The 11773-nt window shown below is 42.2% G+C and overlaps 1 long non-coding RNA gene across 1 annotated transcript in view; it reads left to right on the forward strand.

Annotated features, from left to right (window-relative positions):
- The window catches only part of LOC306818564, a 158099-nt gene extending 146898 nt beyond the window's left edge, over positions 1-11201 (forward strand). Inside the window, exon 5 of the long non-coding RNA XR_013778283.1 lies at positions 11122-11201. This is a non-coding gene — a long non-coding RNA (uncharacterized lncRNA). The remainder of the gene's footprint in view (positions 1-11121) is intronic.
- The last annotated feature ends 572 nt before the right edge of the window (positions 11202-11773 follow it).

An 11773-nucleotide genomic window follows, 5' to 3' on the forward strand; every position in this document is an offset into this window, starting at 1 on the left:
AATCAATATTTAACTGTGCTTTACTTTCATGGCAGTGATGAGGCCTAAGTGGGGATAAGTATTTAAAACTGTTGTGCAAAGTCGGTGTTCAAATAACTCCCGACCAAATGTCTACGTTTCTGTTCAAGTCAATAAAGTGTATCCTGTCCCCAGGACGTCTTTATGATCTGCTGCTGTACTCCAGGTGATTTATCACATGGGCATGAACGAATACCAAATACAATATCGAGATAAGTTAGCATATCTGTTTGTGCTCCTGACTGGGGGACGATGAATTAATGATTCCCCCCCGTGTCTCTCAGGTAGTGCCGGGCTTCCAGTGTCTCTTATCTGAGGATATGACGTTGAAGAGTCTTCTATTACCAAGTTAAATAATCCTGCTGTGTTTGCAAAAGCAGCAACTCAATTAGAATCCCGCCCCCTCATTACACTGAGGTGTAATCGAACAACACATGCAGCCTGCAGATGCGCCATCGTTTTACATTAGGCGTTATGTAAGACCTCGTTAGTTGAAATAGATGTTTGGGGGGTTTTTTGGTCAGATTTCAGAGGAAGCTGGAGGAGAGGACACATGAATCGTGACTCAGAGTAAAAACTTTTTTTTTTTTTTAAAAGCAATGTCAATTTTTTATTTTTTTTTTACCTAAAAGAGCAATATGTGAGATCTGCTGAATTAAATCACAAAATGGTCTGAACAAAACATCCAAATCAGGGTAAAGGACAAAGTCTCTGCAGACACAGTCCCCACCACACATGAATGGAGCCCCATGAGTGGTGATTGGCCCTCAATAGTTTTGTATGACTGTATTTTTTATATCAGGTTGTTGTTCATTTGCTGCCTATTTTGACGTAATGTTGATAAAGTGACATGAGTATGTGGAAGATGGCAGTAAAAGAAGAAGAAGAAGAAAAAAAAACACCTTCTGATGCAATTTTTTCCCCCATCATCTCACAATATTTGACTTTGTAACAGTGGACGATGTTGATTCAACCTGATGGCATTTACTGACGCTCTCGCTCTGGAGTTATTGAAGCAAATATCTGTCAAGAGTCTCTCAGGTAGTGCCGGGCTTCCAGTGTCTCTTATCTGAGGATATGACGTTGAAGAGTCTTCTATTACCAAGTTAAATAATCCTGCTGTGTTTGCAAAAGCAGCAACTCAATCAGAAGCATTGACAGCAATTAGCCGTGAAGTAGTTTGAGTCTTCGTGTGTCAACGCCGGTGCAGAGTTTACTCTATTTATGAGAGCTGGTTTAAAGGGATTTTCGTTTCATATTTGTTTGTGTTTTCACTCTGGGATCCCTGAGATTTCCCTGCTGAACTTAAGGCTTTAAGATAGTGATCCAAGCGCTCCAGGCTTGGGGTTGACATTTATGTACACTGAACGGCATCATTAAAAACCAAAAGCAAACTAAAAAGTAGGGTGACACACACCAAGGAGCTGTCTTTTGGCAACTGTTCAAACATATCTGTCCTATTTTCATCATAATTATCATACTTAACTATATGGGGGGAAAAAAAGAGCCGAGCTGACTTCTCTCCCAGTGCTTCTGCACTAATGAGAGTAATGTTACCGCTATATATAGATGGGAACATGTTATGTGTGTAGTAACAAGTTAACATAGCAATGTACCTGAATCCCGCTTCTATAATAGAGCAGCAAATGCAGCGTTTGAGTATGTGGGTTGGTCTTGGGAAACTCGGCTTCCTCCCACAGTCCAAAGACGTACTCGGGAGGTTAATTGGTGGCTCTAAAAGGTGAGAATGTGAGTGTGGCTGGTTGTCTGTCTATATGTCAGTCCTGTGATTAGTCCAGGGTGTACCCCGAGCCTCGGGCACAATGGCAGATAGGATCAGCTCCAGCCCCCCCCCCCCCCGAGGACTCCAATGGGAAAGCAGTACAAGCGATGAATGGCTGAAGAGATCAAACTGCAACAGTGTAACGACATGTGATTGACGTCTTCTGTTGGAAATAGATTTAAAACCCCTGGTTGGACATTTAGATTGCGTGCTCTCATTGGATCAACGTGAATTTACACAAAGGCCATAGCAGATCTCTTGCATTGAAAGTGTGTTTTGTTTCGTGAGTTTCTTAGTTGCAACAGTATTTGTGCATAATTTAAGAAGTCAACTCGCAACTTTCTGGGGCAAATCTTGTATATTTTGAAAGTTGGGTGTCTTCTAAGGAACCTCCTTTGTGGAACAGAGTTATTTTTACAGGATATTTTGCATAATGGCTCTGCAACAATATACACAATTATCTTCAATCTATTCCACAGCTGTTTGCCTATTTGTTTTCCCCCCTCAGTGAAGGTCATATTCTCTGCCGCATTTTAGGAAATGAAAGTCTTCATAAAGTTTTTGCACATGGCTCTGTTGAGACCTAAAGGCATGCAATTTTGCAACCAATACAGAGCCATATCCTCCATTGCTCCTTTTTTCCCTGTGCTTCTCATGTCACTCTAAGTCATCTTCAGGAAAGTAACACTGTAGCCAAGAAGCCAAAGGAGTAAAACACTGCTGTGTGATGACATTTGGGAGACAGGGCAAGTTTGGCTCATCTGCAGTGAAAATCTCTGCCCAAATAATAGAAGATCCTCTTGCATCTGTGTGTGTTTGTCTCTTAGCCCAAGGAGCTAGCCCACCCACAGTCCTATGCTGCACACATTGTGTGTGCTTCAGCCTGAAATGTCTCACATGCTCTGCATCATGGATTCTTTTTTTTTTTGGAGGGGGGGGGCTATTCTGCCAGGACCCAGACTGGCCAAATTTAGTCATTCTCCTCCCCACTTCCCCTGTCAAAAGAAGACCCATCACAAACAGGCCTTCCAACCCAAACTTTAGGTTGCATGAAGTTTTTTTTTTTTCCAGCAACAAAGCAAAGTTAAAAAATTTTAAAAAAAAAAAGCGGAATAAAGATGTTTATGTACTAGCTAAAAAATGTTTTTGGATGCAATTTACTACATTTAGACTATGCAGAATGGGGGGGCTAATCTGACTGATGGACATGTAGGCTAAATGCCACGTCTGTGTGTGTAGCTAGGTTGACCGAAAATGAGTGTTCTAGCTTGGTTGTACAATGAACATCAGCAGTTCTTTCACCTGCATCACATTGTAAACTGTTGTGTCCTGAAATAACTAGCTCCACATATGCTATGAATGTCCCTTAAAAAATCCTAACAGTGTTCTAACAGTGTTTGGCTGCATATCAGATGCTTGTAATGACTGAATGACAGTGGGTCAGTGGCATTTAAAGCTCAATTTCTAGGGAACTGTCTCATCATACACACTTGTTGAATTGGGTTAGATTTATAGTCCAGTGTTGGGTTTCACCCATTCATTGCACCGCCACAAGAAACAGATGTGTTTATTGTAAGCCAGGCAGTATCTTCCTCCCACGTATGGTGACGGTGATCCTGTTCATTCAGGATCAAGTGATATAGAGAACATAGAGTCTTTCAATTGTATACGGAGTGATATGGAAGCAGCATGTTTAATGTCCTTTGCTTCATTGTGATTGAGACAATGATGGCAAACAGAAGGTTTGCCTTGGTGGTGTAATTGCGATTCTGTCTGTTCAATCACTCTGTCATATAGAGCAACAATGGAAGGGTTGACGTCGTCATAAAACTGAATTACAACTGATGTGGAAGCCCCGTGTTTTCTTTGTTCTTTCCGTCATTGTGATTAAGACAATGATGGCAGGAAACGGATATCGCAGTCCTTTTATGCGCCTCGCTGAAGAGACGAAAACTGAGCCTTTCTGCAAGTAGAACAAGGTTTTTCCTCATCATCAACAATCCCAAATATTAGAAACTTGGAGCTGAAAAATTCAACAGCTGTAGGTTAGCCTCAGGCGTATCTAGAGATGCTTTGTGTTGGAGGTCCATTTATATTTTCGGTCTCAGTCTAACCTGAAGGCTGTGAAAGAAAACCTCATTTTACATTTGGATGTGTCTTAATTCTGACTGATGGTGTCAGATTTTGCACCTTTGTACCAAAAACACACTCCCAGAGTTCTAGTTATTAGATATAGTACGTCATGTTCTTAGTGCTGAAGTGTCCCTTTCTGAAAAGATGATTATTTAACTAATATATTTAACCAAGGTACAGGTCTGTGTCCTAATGGGAAAGAACCATGTTTCATCTCCCCCAGTGGAACAATTGAGGGCCCCGGAGTGCTCCTCTGGTCAGACTAGTTGCTCCCCAAGTGCTCTTCAGGTCGGTCTTAGCGCTCTCCTAGTTAGCATGATTGTTCCCTGAGCAGGCCATAATTGCCATGGAACTTCCCAAGGGCACTTGTGATCAAGCCGAGTGCCCTTTTAATTAGCACCAGTTCGAGTTCATGTTGAAGGGAGGGAGACACCTCCCTGATTCTTAACATGAGAAGGCTTGAGTTAATCTTAAGTGTGCGGCCTCAACTGGCAGCTTTTGCAAAAAAAAACAAAAAAAACAGGTAACACAGAAACCGTTTCCTTGGAAACCTCCATGCATCATTTATGGAAAGAGGATTGAGGGGTAACCATTAGGTTAAAAAAAAAACTATTGTGAAGTTTGAAAAATCTCCCAGTCAAATGATTGCTTGGGTCTGCACAATTTCTTCCCAGATACATTTTGTTTGTGGCTTGATTTTTTTGTATATTTGGGATAAATCGAGGCAACAATTGGAGGTAAATGGAGTAAAAACCAACCAAACACATGCAGCCTCCGATTGGCTGTAAACAACCTGGAATGACATTTACATTCCTCCGCACTCCGAGAGCTGTAACAGGAAAGGAAAGCACGATAATGTAAAAGCAAACACACGTCAGGGTCTGTCGCTATTTACACACGCTAATGCTTAAACCTCCGGCTGACAGCCTCTTTCAACGCGTCATCGTACGCTGCAGGGTCACCTGCTTTTTTCTTTTGTTGTTGTTGTTGTTTGTTAGCACAGTGACCCGGCAGAGCGAAACTTCCTCCGCTTCCAAACCCTTTCCTTTTTTTTCCACAAACGTGTACAGGGCTGCGGTTGCGCAACGAGGGGAATGCTAATACCTTGTGTTGACTCAGGTCCAGGCTTGATCGCTATGCGGTGGCAGTGGAACCTGTCCTTGCGGTGTTGTGCAATGACTGAGTATTATCCGAGTCGTTTGCAGTTGCAAAGAGCCGAAGCTTCTTGACAGTTCAAGAGGTGACAGCCGGAATCATAAATTCAGAGCTGCAGGGACAACTGTAACCACATTTTCTGGTAATTAAAGGTGGTTTTATGTGCTTATTAATCAGTTTCATATTCACGGTCAGGATCATCTTCCAGTCTTGTGACTGGAAACAAGCTGCAACCTGCTTTTCTTTTCACCTCCACTGAAACTGTTTTTACAACCTCTCCTTGTGGTTAGCAATGATTTATTGTCGTAATGAGATACTTTGCTGCCTACTGCGGTTGTTAGTTGGGGTTCCCGCCCAAAGAAAGAAAAAATATATTTCAAAGACGTAATAAAAGCAGCTCTGCAAGCCAATGAACTTTAACTGCGTTATGCACGGCGGGAATGATTTGGCCCTCTTTGTTCTGTTCTTTTATCACAGTCCTCCTGTATTGCATCCTCTTGTGCTGAGCATTGCAAAGCGAGGCTTTCATGGTGTAATTGCAACCGCTCCGTCGAATATTACCCGTTTCAGGAATGCTCAGGAGCGGCGAGGAAAGAGTTGTAATGCATTCGTCGTGGCGGGGGCTTTTGTTGTTTTCGGCGGTGGGTGTACACAGCTTATTGGGATTGAAAGGGCAAAGGTGACAGCAAGGCAGCCAGATGCTGAAGGCACCATGGGGGGGGAGCATGGCAGGTGTCGGACTTGATCCTTTTCCCCTTAAGGCGACACACTCAGGTGTATGACAGAGTGTATGAAACAGGTGCAAAGATCCGACAGGAAAGGACGGAAAAACACAAGTGCAGCACATTTCAGAGAAGGCGTAGAAAGCCATAGCGTTCATGTGGCTCCAGCCAAAGCGAGGTGATACACCTCAAGGGGCTTATCCCAATATATAATACATTTCAGAATAAAAGCGACTTTATTTTTGCCTGTCCTGAAGTGCTCTCTGACACCATTTCCCTTGCTAGTGGGCTAATAATTGAGCAGATATATGTTGTGTCATGCACAGGGATACATCACAGGTCGAGGGGAAATTGAGGTCTGCCAAATGTTGCAGGACGTTTATTCAAACAGTATCCAATCATCTCTTGGACACCCTAATGTCCTTGTCATTTTCCATTAAAGGCGCGGTGTCTCCCGAGGCGAGACTTGATGTCAAAATAACGACAGAGAAGTAGTGGACGAAGCAACAGGGTTCGCTTTTTCGACACTGCAATGGGAATATTTTCATTTTACAAGAACACTATGTGACGTTCTATGGAATGAAAATGTCGACAAAAGAGTGGAGAAGAACAGAGTGATGAGGAGAACGCGTTTAATTAACCGCCTGGTCACACTCATACAGTCACAGGATATAAACGTTACCCCCCCCTCCCCCATTGGCTTGAGGTGACTTCTCCAGGTGGGCAACCCCAGTCCAAAAATTCTGGACACGCCCCTGTTTCTACTCGCGCTACGAAACAGAATCTGTGGATTTATGACAAAGACGTTGACGCTTATTCAGAGTTGTTGAAATGGAGAATGATGGTGTGACCTTTAAAAGGGAGACCGTATCCAATCATCTTTTGGACACTCTGTTGCCTTTGTCATTAAGAGCAAGCTTGTCATCCAACTTTATAATGATCGATTTTTGTCGCGATATTGTCGATGATTCCTCTTTCAACGTCTTCTGCTCGCAAATCAAATCTATTAGCAGGACCAATTGGTCGAGTGTCTGAATATGAAACAGCAGCAGGGTGCATGTTATCTCCGATATTCAGACTGATGATGTATTTGAAGTCCTTAAAATCCCTTTAACCTTCATGCAATGAGAATCCAATTAATCCTGACCTCTGATCGATGGCAGCAAACCTTTTGGAAACCACTGGATCGCTCTTCAAGCATTTAAAACAACAACAACCCTCAACACAAAAAGGGACCCATAAAGCAGGCCGTCCTTGAGTCCAAGTCAACTAATACTGGCCATGCATTACTCACACTGACTGAACCCCTTTGATCTATTATTGAGCCGAACTCTTACTAGCACTCCAATCCCATTTGTCATACAGTGCCCTTCCCTTCAGTGTGTTTTACCTGTGCAGCATGACTCATAATGCTCCGTGAACACTCCTGATAACGTCGCCCTTCTGAGTCCTGTGAACACCTGTTTGCTCTCCAGAGGTCATTTGACACCGCGCTACTCATCCTCATGTGAGACCCCGTTTCCCGTACCACACCTCGGTCACAAGCTGCAACAAAAGATGACAATGCCGTGGCAATTTCCTGCGTATTGTTCACCTGGGACGACTTTTAATTAAAAAAAAAAAAAAAAAAAAACCCCGACGCTGCTTTTGTGTTCCTAACAAAGCAACCGGTGGTATTGTGATCAACCGCTTTTGTCTTTCGGTGCCATTCGCCTGCCGTTTTATTGACTCACCTATGAGCCACTTCCAGGTAAACGCAGCAAATGATGAACACAGCCCGACCTGTGAGCGCCGGCTGACGTAAATCGTGCTGAAAGGGGACAGCTTGTGTCGCTGATGAAGTGGCTTTGAGAGGGCCCAGAAGGGCCTCGGGGTGGCGAGACCTCTGCCACATGCTCCCTCGGTCTATTGCTCTCTGATTCCTGTTTTATTTTGCTCGGGGTGCCTGTCACTCTGCATGTCTGCCCCCCCAATTTGCTCTCTGTCTATCTGGCATGTCCTCCATTTCACTCTCTCAGAGCAACATGCAATCTGTTTGGGTCCAGTCATCCCAGCAATCAGCAGAGCTACATTGTAATTTAAAACACCTCCATACAGAATAACCTATTCTTTTCCATATTGGTAAGTCCCATTTTATAGGCCTCAAACAACATGTTTAGTCAGGATGTCCATGCTTACTTCCATTTTATATTAACATCTAAGATGTCAAACTGTGGGAATGAGAGAACATGTTTGTCAGATGTATTTAGAAAATAGATGCACACTTTACATTCCCTTATTACATTTTAACAAACCAGTGCAGTGATGTGGGGAAGGAGAGAATTTAATTGTTGGGTTTGGTGGCCCCCTGCTGGACATTCGACGTAACAACATTTAGTCGCTCGCTGTTTGCCCAACTTGCAGCAGTAATGCTGACTCTCTCCCAGACATATATAGAGTTTAAATATGAAGGATTTATTTCACAAACAAGGGAATCTTTAAACAACGAAGTAACACATTAATTCAGTCGATCTTTATTGGCATGGGAAACATAGGTTCACAATGGCAAAACAAAACTCCACAACAAACCAAAAAAAAATGTATAAATGAAATATTAAAGTAACAGAGCTGTGAAGATTTCAAGTTTTATAAGTCAAAAATGTAACTTAGCTCTTAAAGTATATTTATATATATATATATATATATATATATATATATATATATATATAGATGACACCTCACCATTGAAAGACATCTTTGACATCAATCAATTGTTTTAACTCCTCTACAATAAAGTAAAGTGCTTTTCACTAGTGCTATTGTTAGATTAGAGAACTTCAAGTGGAGTCTGGTTGCACAGGCCTTAAACGTCCCTTCTTGAGTATGATTGGGCGGTGAGGAAAATGTAAAAGCAAAAACCAGCTGACGCAGAGGGTTTTTTTTTGCAATGATCACACTGAGGGTTAAGTCACATAACTGTATTGGCTTTGTATGGAAAACACAATTCGTGGTCCCATTAAGAGTAATATGGACCATAAAGCAGGGTATGATTTTGGTTGTGACTATAGAATATGGCTCAAATGCAGGCAAAAAAAACCCTGCTGTTTGTAAAAACTGCACACAGATTGGGGAAAAATATAAGTAGCTTAATTCAGACATAGTGTTTTTGCACTGTGCAGACACACACAGTGTGGTAGCTTATCAGATCACTGGACAAAAGCAGCCGGAAATGTCATGCACATGCACACACAGCATCTCAGAGCCTCAGCTGCAGGTCGCACTCTGTCGGCAATTACTTGCATCCCCAGACTGTGACCAGGAACTGTTACCTTTGGGGTTGCCGTACAAATACCCACACTCAACGCTCCACTGACCGGCTGATTGTGGGTTTCTGCCTCTGGTCCTTTCCTACACAGTGACAATCCTCCTAAATGCACCCTGATGGCTGCGTGATCACTGGGCCCTGCCCGACCAAACTCATAAAGACATGTGCAAACACACAGGTGGACTGTTGCAAAGCTTTTAGTGCCCCAGATATACATGAAGGAGGTTATGATGCATGCAGGCACCCATAGATCATTAAATACATACATGTACAATAGACACAGGAAGCTGTATGAGCCTTGAAGACAATCAGAGTGGAAGCAAATAGTGAACAATATCCTTGTTTGCTATACTATACCACAGAACTCTGGTCTTTAGAAGAGCTATGTGCGTTTCCACCGGGGTAGAAGTTTACCCCTAAAAAAAAGACTCTGCTAGTGGTTATGTACTTTCTACAATAGGGCATGCAGCCCCTGCGGAGCTGAATGGCTGTGATTGGTCAGTCACAGCAGGGTGTCAGATCACCCAGTGTGTTTGAAAGACTGCGGCTGAAAAGTGATTTGCACGCTACCTTTATTGGAATCAAAGTGTGACATTTATAAAAATGTACAAAACACATTATTGTAGACTTCAAGAACAATGGAACTACACAAATAGAAAAGCCAACACCTTTATAGTGTTTTAATCTCTTTGACTTGTGTCGTTTTATTTTAAGTTATTCACGGAGATAAAACAACTTGGTTTGACGGCTATAGAAGTGGGTTAGGGCATGGTGCTTTAAAAGCATGAGCTATGTTCTCCAACAATTAAAGGTCACTCGCCAAACAGATTGAGTGCTTGGTAGGCATTAGAGGAGATCTTTACAGACGGCCAGGTAGAGCAAATTGTTTGTATACATTTTTCTACAGTTGGTATAAAGGTATCACAGTAAAAAAAAAAAACACCTTCCAAGAAGTCTACAGAAGCACCTAGATGTCTTTTTCCACCCCAAACTAACCATGTTTATTTCAGGAGACATAAGAGTGCCCTTTGCACATGGCAGCACAATGAACAGAGCAAGCACCCGTCAATACTCAGCATGCTGCAGTATCACGTTTGTCCACCGGATGTCACCATCAAACTCAACTATATAGATGCAATATTGTTAGATTTTAAATTTGAGCAAAAGATTGTCACCATAGCAACACAAGTTGGTATAGGTTACATATTAAACGTTAAAAAGGAGTGTTAATGAAACACTGCACTATGTGTAAATGTTTTGATTGTTTCTGTCCTGTTTGCACTTGTTTTGTGTTTGTAGGGGATCAAAGCAGAACTTTCTGTTGTGCATTTCACAAAACCATGATGAATTGAATGAGTTTTGAATCAAATAGTGAAATAAGAGGGCTGACTTTGTGTTTGATGCTTCATTCAAGCAGCGATCAGGATGCAACGAGCTGTGGTGCTGGCAGGTTGTTGGGGGTTTTTTTAAGTTGCCGTTTTGGCCGAAGTAGTGTCAGATCAGCTGCATGTGCGTCGTCAAAGGTGCTTGAAGTAAGTAGCCTACAGAGTAAATGCTGAGATATCTGTTACGTGAGAGGTGTCTAAAATCTTAACTGGACGTTCATGTAGAATATTTCATTTTGAAGCTACATGCTGTAATAATTGCTCAGATGTCCATCCGGCAATCACAACTGTCCGAGGTATTGTGAGCATAAACAGGGTTGATGATCATCTCGACCATAAACTGTAAGAATAATCTGCACTGACAAAGATATGCATGGTCAGAGCGCCCTCTGGTGGAGAGAGAAACAAACTGCATTCACTGAGTTTGTAACCATCTCTGCAGGACTGTTGTTTGCACAGAGGTAACGCCTGACTGTTTTACACACACAGAGCATCACAAAAGATGTCTATGGCGGAATTTTTAGAAGGACTGTGTTTTGTCTAAATGTTCCTCATTAGCTTTACTTGTGTTTATTGCAGAATAATTCTCATTTCTTGCTGCTGTGCTCTTTGTGTGTTCAGGTTCTGCATAAGAAGTGCCTCCTGTTGATGGGCCAGGATGACAGGAAAGACCCTGGCCAGCGTCATGATGCCCTTTGACCCTGTTGCTCAAGAATCGTGCAGCCCCACACAATAACAAATAAGGCTGTATAAAGGGAACTATTCTCTCATTTAGAAGTCTGATATATGTTGGGGTTAAAGACAGGGTAAGTAATTTCCTCCAGATTCACTTTTTGGTTGATATAGTCTTTATGTCCAGGCATTAGTAAAGATCTTATCTGAAAAAGAAACAATCAAGCCTCTCTACCCCATGTATGCAGAAGCTGCTACTTTTGTCACCTGACAAATCCTCTGAAGATCACTTGTCCTGTAGTTTAAACTGCCAATCTTAAAATAAAATAGTGAAGAAACATTAAGGATGAATGAAATGTTCTTATGCACTAGATTTACTTTTGCATTTCCTATGTGCAGGCTCTGGAGTTTATGATGGGCCACCATGACGCTGTAAGTAGTGATGGGTGTTTGAGAAACTAACTAGTTGATTGGAAGTTTTTGTTTTTTTTAATCAGCAAACTAGTTAAGACGTCAGTTTCAACTGTTCAGTCTGAAGTGTGCTGCTTTGGAAAATGTCTCTGATCTACCATGGGCTCATTGAAAAGTTTTCATTCAACTG

Source organism: Symphodus melops (assembly GCF_947650265.1).
Source record: "Symphodus melops genome assembly, chromosome: 23".
Classification (NCBI taxonomy): Eukaryota; Metazoa; Chordata; class Actinopteri; order Labriformes; family Labridae; genus Symphodus; species Symphodus melops.